This window comes from Corvus kubaryi, unplaced genomic scaffold (assembly GCF_017639235.1).
Source record: "Corvus kubaryi isolate FWS band 111438036 unplaced genomic scaffold, C.kubaryi_AGA036_p1.0 66, whole genome shotgun sequence".
In the NCBI taxonomy this organism is placed as follows: domain Eukaryota; kingdom Metazoa; phylum Chordata; class Aves; order Passeriformes; family Corvidae; genus Corvus; species Corvus kubaryi.
In genome coordinates, this window is record NW_024582054.1 from 2,089,281 (window position 1) to 2,099,470 (window position 10,190).

General features: G+C 39.2%; 1 protein-coding gene and 1 long non-coding RNA gene across 2 annotated transcripts in view; one reads left to right on the forward strand and one right to left on the reverse strand.

The window, feature by feature from the left end:
- Positions 1-3,086, reverse strand: part of RGS6 (regulator of G protein signaling 6) — a 293,530-nt gene extending 290,444 nt beyond the window's left edge. The window contains exon 1 of the mRNA XM_042047280.1: positions 3,000-3,086. The gene's annotated coding sequence lies outside the window, so the exon portion shown is untranslated. The remainder of the gene's footprint in view (positions 1-2,999) is intronic.
- Positions 3,087-3,126: 40 nt separating this feature from the next.
- LOC121673690 lies at positions 3,127-8,647 on the forward strand. The gene is made up of 3 exons (XR_006019283.1): positions 3,127-3,204; positions 5,759-5,881; positions 6,842-8,647. It is a non-coding gene; the product is annotated as an uncharacterized LOC121673690 (long non-coding RNA).
- Positions 8,648-10,190: the final 1,543 nt, after the last annotated feature.

Consider the following 10,190-nt stretch of genomic DNA (forward strand, 5'->3'; position numbering starts at 1 on the left):
TGGCGGTGACGTGGGGGAACTTCAGCCCCCGTGTCCCGCCACCCCGGCCACTGCTGGGGCACTCGGCGCAGCCCCGAAGGAAGGCATGGAGCTGAAGGCAGGCCTTCTATCTCTTGCAATCTTGGTTATGTGTTGAGTCGCACAATTAAAGTGTTTGGCAAAAAGTCCTCCAACTGAAACCAGGAAAGTCTCATCTCTTGGTCACGGTCCTCCAACAGTCAGGATTCCCTAACTAACACCTGGGCTTTGCACACCGTCATCAATCTTAACAGGCGCCACAACTCCAACAAAACAGCTTGGAGACCCAGCTCTTTCACACAGACCTGTCCCATCGACAAAAGACATTGCCGTTAGTTAGGATGAGTTTCCACAAATTTACTAGGTGAGCAAAGGAGCTTGCATACTTCCTAGGGGAAATCCACCAATTTCTCTATTGGCTGAAATTTTTATTCGTTTTTCTCCAGAAGGCAAGTTAAGCTCACCTTGCCCAAAACTGACCCTCAGGTCTGAGAGTCCTGTGCTGGGATGCACTAGGACAGACCATTGACAAGGAGGCACCCACACCCATCTCTGTGCCAAAGTGTGTGAATTGCCAAGGTTTGGTTCCCACACATCAGATTCATTACGGCAGTTGAAACTCTTCACGATGAGGCTGTCAGCTGCACAGGGGAAAGGCTCCCTTACCTACCCGTGTAGCCTGCCATAAAGGCCCTTGTGTGGTGCCTCTGTTCCCTCCATTTCCTAACATCGTGGATCTTATAGAAACTAGGTTTGTATTTCATAAGCCTGCTGATTGACACCAAAAGCTATCATGTTCAGGGATGTCCTGTTATTTTATGGCTATAGTCTGCCCAGCACAATTTCTGGTGATGTCTGGTACACTAAACTGCTGCAGTAATTCAAATGTTAAATTCAAAAGAAAAATTATTTGTGGTTCAACTGTGCATCACTTCCATTTCTACTGGATCCATATCTCCATCTTTACTGTTAGTGGCTACTCCTTCCTTAGTCTTGCAAATGCCAGTTTCTAGCCTGCATAATTTGTACATGCTTCTTCAAAAAGGTCCTTCATCAACACAGAAGATACATTTCTTTCCCTGTCACACTCAAAATTGCATCTTAGTGGCAAAATTCTGCAGTTATGCCTCACACAAGCTCATTGACCCTTATTAGACTTTACAGGGTGTTGATTCAATTGATTTGGTTCAGATTTCAGCTGTGGGAATTTAAATACATCTGTGGCAGGTTAATACATTTTGATCTTGCTGAACCTTCCCTGATTGTTTTGTTCAAAGAAAATGCACCTTTCAAACACCACGGGATATTTTTGGGATACTTTTTTTGAAATAAAAATAATCTAAAAAATACTTCCCCTTTATATCAAGTTTGAATTTAAATTAATTTTCATTCCCTTTGGATTAACCCAAGCATGTTATATATTATTTGCTGCACAGAGTTGTCTGGCAAAGGGAGGAAAGAGAGAATGGCAATCTATGAAATAAAGATTTCTTTTTTTTACAGAGATTTTCTCAGCAAACCATTTTAAATCAGTAGTTATATGGAGTTATGCTGGGTTATGACTACATGTAATATCAACGATGAACTATTTCAGTGTCTTAGGTCTGTTCAAGAAGAACTATTTCAAGACTACTCTACACGGTCTTCATTCTCACAGCTCCCTCAAAGGAGTGTGCATGCAGTAGTCAACAAATCTAAGTGCTTAAATATATCAGGTTAACTCAGACTAAAATGCAAGTTCTACAGAAATGCTCTTTTCAAAGTACAAGATAGATAGAAAATATTTCACATGCGTATTAACACTACAATTCAAAGAAATTACCGATATGTTCCCTGGAAATATATCCAGCCTGAGTATTACCATACTACAGCAGCACACAATGCTGAGAAAGGAAGCTGAATTGAGACATTATAGCAAAAGTGACCTCCATGCTTATTTTAATCATGCTCAGCAGAAGAAATTGTAACCAAAAAGTACAAATAAAAGGAAAGGCAAATGATAAATAAATACAATTTAAATGGTATTTTAGGTTTGGATAATATTTCATGCCTTATTTCTCCATTTTATACTATAATTAAATGAATCTTTGCCTAGTGGCTTCTCTCAAGTAACAACGATTCTTTGGTCCCTTGAAGTAATAAATGGTATGAAGAAAAATGGCATAGCAACATTTTTTACTTTCATGCATTAACTACTAAAATAAATGATACATAATTAAAACCAGATAAAACCAGGCTAGCTTTGTATTTGCATTGATCCTCATGCTGAAAACAATGTAGTCAGACTTGGTTCATCACAGCAATCATTTCTCAGTTTAGCCTCTTTCCCAGCGGGAGAGTCCAGCAGTTTGATGAGTATGATTAGAGATGCAGAAGCAGTTCCGTTTAGATCAGTGGGACATCTCAAGTTGATGTAGAACTACGCACATACAGCAGTGTTTGCAGAAAAAGACTGTGCATCTGAAGCACTGCTTTGCTCACTAAGCACTGGGGAAGAATGCATGGGAAGCGATTGCCATGCATCTTTCTGCCCAGGAGGGCAGAGTTTTATTGTTCCCTTTCCACTGTATTATATGATGAGATCTAAAAGCCAGAAGAGACCACCATGCTCCACACCAGGTATGGAACATTACCTGTCCTTAATGATTAAAACTTAATCATTAAAACTGAAGAACCTGAGCTAGATTTTAATTTTCACTAACATGTCCTATTGAAAATATTTGGTCGGCTTTTCTTTATCCCAGAGACTGATTTCAATGACAAAAACACACCTTTTATAAAATTATCATATCTTCTATTGAAGACTGCAGCGGTAGAAAATTTTCCTGATGCCTAGTAATGTTCTCCCAAAGTTGTATTATCCTCATTGCTGTAAAGAGGTCATTTTATCAGCTTCAAAATGTACAGCTTTCAACCCCTGCATATCGTGGCTGACACTAGAGTTACACATGCTCACAGGGCTTGTGCTAACTCTTACTCACAGCTCAACAGTGGGAGTCTCCAGGGTATTCCAACAGCTTCTTCACATGGTGAAGAGTCACAGTGCAGCATGTTCCCCTGTGATCATCTGAAGAAAGGAGGAGTAGATATCGCTAACTTTCTGCCAGTAGCATCCTCCTCTCCTGGTGCTTGAAAAGCTCGGAAAAGCAGAAGCTGCTGCAGCTGCAGTGGTAGCGGTGCTCTGAGGTAGGGCCAGTGTTTTCCTTTCAGTCTGCAAACCAGCAGCGTTGTTGATCGAATGAGTAAGTGTTACCCCGTAGCACTTCATAAATATTCAGTAGCTGTTAATTACAAGAAAAAATGGAGCTGCTGGCTCGAGGTGGGTGCTGAGACGTCACTAAAGTGGTGCTTTTTCTCATTAAGGCAATAAAGCAGAGTAAGTGTCTCTCTCTGTCAGAGGGCATGAAAAAAGCAAAGAGGTTTTCAGAGTTGTTCAAGGCAGGTTCTCTTTTTCATAAAATGTTTAATTTAACGGTGACCTAGTTTTACAACAGCTTTCGTGTCTTGGCTTTTCCTATCTCCTGTGTCTTAGCCTACATCATTAGAACAGCAGAGCAATAGGCTTTACAGATTTTGTTAAAGCAAACTAAATAAGGCCTTACTGGGTGGATTAATTCTTCTCTCCTGTTTTGTTTCAGGCAGTCGTTATGTTATAGTTTCTTTGTAGTTTTAAAGAAGTTTTAGCACGTCTTTTATGGCACCTATTATAGATTTTCTTTTAAATGTCAGCTCAAAGCCCTTTGCTTACTTTATGGTACATTTTTGAGTATGTGTCAGACTGCAGAGGCACTCTTGAATTCCTCAGCCTTCTTACAGAAGGATCCTTTGTTTTGTAAACATTCAATTAACTGTATTAAATTGGTGGCTAGCTTGACTAGCAAATTTGGACATTTACAGGCAGTACAGACTCATGCCAGCTTTCAGCAGGAGCAAGTTGTGGGGTGCCATTAATTTTACTTACCTTACTTCACCCACCAGAAAAAAAAGTTATTGTGCATCCTGTCGTTGTGACTAATAAACAGCAGGTCAAGTGATGCTTGTTCTCTTTTTCATTGTGTGCTACATACAGTGCTCTCAGATACTGTTTTATGGTACCCCTCTGTGATTCCTAGCTTGTCTTCATGGAAGTGTTCTTTAAAAACTCCATTAATCTCTATTGAGTGTGCTGTGTTCCGTATGGATTCAGCAGAAAAAGGGAGCAATTAGAAAAATGATAATTCAGCCATGCAGCTCCAAAACACACCAGGTCTTCGGAAAGATGGTGCTTCCTTCCACCTCCATCTCAGAGATTCTCATGAAATTTTATCCTTCAAGAGTCAAGCATGAGGAGCCTTGCTGTGGCTGAGTCCTTCGTGCATACCCTTTAAGGAAGGAAACACAGCGTAGGAGATGATGCTACATCTGCCAGGTTTATATGAGTGTGAGTGCTTTCTCTACAGGGAGAATTTTCCTGTGGGGATCTCAGCCCACAGAGGTTTCCATTGATCCATGTTAACATGTTTTGCAGAAATTGAACATGTCAGACTGAAAAATGCAAGTAATGTACACTGGCAGTTTCTGAGCAGTGACTTAAACAGTGTCAAGCCCAATGTATACTTCTACACCTACAAGGATCATGCAAGCTAAAAGAACAAAGACAACTTAATAGGAACCATTCAGAGCCAGCATGTACTGGCCTTGTTGAGCTTCACTTAATTCCTCCCTTTGTGCAAAGAGATTTCAGCTGCCTTTACAAACATGAAATTTGTGCCAGCTCTAATGCTTTTTACATTTTGCGTGACTTATAACAAACTTCTCAGTGACTTGTTATCATCAGGGAAAAAAGCCATGGTGGTGAATTTCAGGAATGGAAGAACTTGTGTCCTGAATCTAGGAAAATCACAAAACCAAAAGCATTGAGAATCTTTTTTTTTTTTCTTTGATAAAACTAAAGACATCAGAAGAGCATTAGTAGCAGTTCTTCTGTTCATTTTTATCAATAAAGAACACTGTGGGAAAGTAAAATTCACAGTCTTTTTAAATCCTCCTAAGAAAGTCTGGAAGACCCTGTTTGTTTAAAGTATTGAAAAGAGATTTGTGTAAGAAGCTTTGCTTTGCATTGTCTTACCTGGAGTCCCAAAATGGACAAAGAGCAATACACCTAATCAGAAGAGGAGGGACTCCATTCCCTCAGTATCCAGGTTCTTGCTCAAATACAGCAGAGGCATCCTTTTCTCTTCTGCCTTGGCAATCTCACATCTGAACAAGTCAGAGCACTGGCCGAGTGAGGAAATTAGCATCGTCTCATACTTTCCTGTGTTAAAGAGAGGACTGTAGAGGGGATTTTAAGTTCTTCTGTAACATCTATCAATTGCTAAGATCTCTCCACGTGTTCTTTTTGTTCCTCAGGAGATCAGTTTTTTGATATCTATCAATGTTTATTCTTTTCTGTCCTTTAGTCAAGAACAGCCTTCTGGCTGCACTCCATCCATCTGATCTGAACTTGTAAAGTTTTCCTGAACGTGGCAGACCCTCAACTTCTGCCATGTCAGGTAGCCAAATGTTATGAAAACTCGTGGCACTAAGTGGCAGAAATGTGTGAATGCCCATAGAATTCAGGTTTTCTCCAGCTGGTCTTTACCTGCTGGTCTGGAAAAGCTGCAGAAGTAGTACTTACCTTGAATAAATCGTAACATTCTTGACTTTTTTCTTCTGTGATATTGCAAAAGTTTCCTTTGGACTTTTTTTCTGTTTGAAATAGGTTTTACGATGATTAATTACATAAGCTGTGATGGGAACTGCTGCACGGTGGGAATGAAGAACCTGAAGTGTGGAGGAAGGCATGAAATATGTTTAAAAAAACCCTTAAATCCAGAAAGATGCGGTATGTGCCTTTCATAGCCCTGATCATACTCTTCATATGCTATATCCCTCTCTCACCAGCATTTATCTGTGTCTTATTAAACTATGCATTTTTCACAGCAGAAACTATATCATCTCATGGTTTTGAAAAAGCATTTACCATATGGAAGAAACTGCAAACATCACCATGAACCATGTTTCTTTTCTGTACTTGGATGATTTATAGTACCCACCAACACAGTTCAAGTATTGAAATGCATGTCTCTGTGTTTCTGTATCTATCTATATATGTTCACTTTATGTACACATACATTTCTAAATATAAAATCTTTCTCTAATAGTTACAAAAAATGTGCAGGGTGTTGATGATTTATCTAAATCAGATGGTACCACTTCTCCCTCTTTGGCTAATTTATGTAGCTAAACATCACAGTGCATGTTCTGGTTTTTGTAGGGAAGTTTAACATTTGACATGATTTTGGTGAATATTTAGTTACTTCATTTTGTTGGGGTTTTTTCCTATTAACAGCAGTTAAACCTGTACACAGTCAAATATTTCTACATTTTTGCATAAGAAAAGTCCTTAAACTCGCCTTCAAATTCAAGTGACAATTAACATTTATTTATTATATTTATAATAATTTTCATATTATAAATTCATATTTATTATATTTATAATAATTGTCTGCTGCTGAGAAAGTACTGCACAGGGAAGAGATCTGACTGAGTCGGGGTCAGTTGTACAGCGTTCACTAAAATGAGTGGGCAGCAGAAGGACTCAAAAAACATGTATTAGCCTAGGAAACCTGATTTTTCTAGGCTCACAAGTAGGGACAGTGGGAAAAGAAACTTGGAGATTCAAAGCTGGAGCATAACCTCAGATGCTCATAGCTGTGACAAGAAGAATCCTTCTCTCTCTTTGCTGGGCACAAGAAGACCATAAGAGAGTTTGTCTCACTGGAGTGCTGTCATCCTTTCCTAGGTTTGTGAATCTCCCTTCCCTACAAAGCCAGGAATCCAGATGCCAGTTTTGCAAATCTCAGCAGTGTGAAATATGAGATGGATCCCAGAGCTCTCTTCTGGTCTCATCTTCCTCCTCTCCAGCCAGAACAACTCCACCACCAGCTCTCTCCTTGAAACACAGTCCTTACTTCAATGCAGAGCCTGTTAACTGTGACAGTAAAGAGACTGATACAACCCAATTCAATTAAAACACATTTCAAACTGGTCTGCTCTATTAAACTAGAATGTGAGAACAAAACACTTGCACAAGGTATAATTCAAAATCATGCATGGGGCTTATTTAAAAAAAATATGAGTTTAATTATTTTTTCCCGTAATTATCCAAGAAACTGCTTTAAATCTGCATTGCCATTAACGACTCCACAAAGCTTTAAAAGATGTAATACACATCATGTCAGGATCTCAAAATGCCTTATAAATTATAATGAAACAGTGAATCCTCAAATCTACTTTCAAGTAAATAACTATGGCAGGCACAGTTGAGAATCTTCCATCTTCAACTGCTTGGGCTGCAGTGTTTCACTTTATGGATCAGCAAAAGGCTGGATTCTTATTTTCTTTTTTCTTTTATTTTTAATGTTTCAGCAAAATCAGTTTAACTGGCTTCAAGCAGATTTGATGAAAAAAGGCTTTTGCCCATGTTAAATATATTTTTATAACTGAATGCCCATGTTTGAGACTATTGTTAAAAATGTATCAGGGAGATGGGCCTTGGTGACAACGATATGCTATTCTGTGAAAATCTGCCCAAATTTTGACAAGTTACAAATTCTGAAATTTTAAACTTGTTACTGCTTACATTCTTAGAGACTGAAGGCTAAATTCCTCAGAAGCTGATTGCAGTGATGCACATTCAGAATAGTATAGTTAATTTTAACTGTGTAAATTATTCAGTAGAATGTGGGGGTCTGCTTCTTATCAATTTGTAGCCTAGGAGGCGACTGAAAATCACTGTGTCTGTCTCATCGCTCAGGGTAGGCTCAACTATACCTCAGTTTACAAGTCCTTGCCGACATTCAGTGCTGGAGATGCCATAGACACTCCAGGAAATTTATTCTACTATTTAGTGAAATATTATCTGTAGAAGGTTCCATCTTGATATTGAAGATGAATCTCATGTTAAAACAGGAGCCCATTATTTCTTGCCCTCCATCATAGATGTAGAAAGCAGATTACCACTGTTCTCTTTGGAGCAGAATTTCACATTTTTAAAGTCTTTTAGCCATTTTTCCATGTCAGATTAGGCACTATCACTTTTATTCCCTTACAGCCTGTTTTTTCAATGCCTCACCACCCTGACTGCCCTCCTCTGGACCACCTCCAGCTGTTTCACATTTTTGTTGTGTCCACAAGCGTACACATCACTTTTGCTGATGCCTCACCAGTGCTGAGCAGAGCACTCTGCACCTGCAAAGACAGCCCAGGGCAGCATCCTCCTGTTTTGCACTAGCCCAGCATTATTTCATTCTGTTGAATTTGTGTTTTAGGAAGCCTGCTAAGTATTTGCCCACAGAATTGCTTTGAAAAGAGTTCCTTTCTGTCCTGTGTTTCTGCAATTTCTTGTTCCTGTCTGAATGTAGCTCTTATTCATCATGAATGCTACCCACATTTTAAGATCATACCTGCAGTTTATCAAGATCACTGTATTTTAATCATCTCCTCTACAATACTTGCAGTCTCTTGCTGCTTGACATTATCTTCAAATTTAATAATGATTCTTTTTGTGTCATCACCCAACTCATTAATAAATACTACCAGACCTATAGCAATCCTCTGTGGACCTTCATGGAATGCATCCTTACATTTTGACAATGAAGTATTTGTAGCTGTTTGAGCATGGTCTGCTAATGCGACTCAGCACATATTTTCAGTACAAATATTTACAAGTTCGCAATTTACCTTCTGCAAAATAGTTGTTTAAAACTCAGTCTTTCTTCTTCTTTTTTTTTAAATCTTTTTTTTCCAGGAAATTTTTTTATTAAAATACTAACAGAACTCAGACTTTGAAGGAGATTGAGGAGAGGTAAATCAAATTTCATGTCTCATTCAAATACATAATTGTGGGAAATATCCTGAGGTGCACTTTTATTAGTATTCACAGAAGATGGTCACTCTGTTAGATACTGCCCGTCTCTCACTGCCCTCCCTCCCAAAAGCCTTTTTCAAATTTAGCTCAGCAGCTGATGGCAATAACATATGGGAAAGCGTAAGTATTGGAGTATGGAGAAAGAAAGTCCTTAGTACTCCATTGAGCCATCTTGCTCTGAGTAAAATCTCTGTATTTGCAGTGACTTGGAGATCTTATGCTAAGTTTTGCTCCTTTGAATCACATGTCCAAATGAATAATACCCGTCATGACAGGGAGAACATATTTAGAAAAGGGTCACAGATCAGCTCATGTGGTTGTGAGCTATAATTTACCCACACAAGCTAAAAAACCAGCTCTATTCACCCTGTTATAATCAGCTGGTCCTCTTCATCCTTTCAGAATATAAAAGAAAATCTCTCTCCTCCTAGATGCTCAACCATTCTGTTTTTGGAAAAATCAGGAAAACCTGGAAGTATTTCTAGTGTCTCTACCTCTTGAGCAGGCTGAGTATTGCTTCTGCATGTCTGATACATTGACTTTCCAAACTGCATAGTTCAAGCACAGTACCACAAATAAAAAGTGTAGCAACTACCTTTGGAGATACAGCCTAGCTGGGAGCTCACTTGTCGCCTTGAAACAACAGCCAAGCTTCTGTTCTTTATTAGATCTCATGTTTTTTTTTTGCTTTGTAACTCTGAAAGCTCTCAATGACGATAAAATTTTACCATCCTGTCCACATCTACAAGGAGCTGTGTGTTCACCCAGTACTACCCTTGTGGATGTAGCCTCCAACAATCAGTCCAACTCACAGTCCACCAAGGCAAGGAGCACAAGTTCAGTGTACACCTTATCTAACACAGCCATCTGCTACCAAAATGCTCTCTTCACCCAAGGCCTGGCCACACACATTCCTTGCGCTTCCATCAGATGATCTAGTGGCCACGCAGCTACAGGACAGGTCCATTTGGCTGGCAGATGCCATAGAAAACAAAGGTAATAAATGAATATGACTGCAGCTGGAACAGGGGACCAAGACTGCATTTGAAACTGTCTACTAGGTTTTAGCTCATTTAGATGCAACTCAAACGTCTACCTCTGCCTTCTCTCTACATATTTATCTCCTTCCTGCCCCCTCCATGCATAAACCCCTGCCCACATGTTTTAAGTTACCTTTTAAAAATTATTTTCAGCAGTTTTCATTTTTCATCTACAGTTTAAA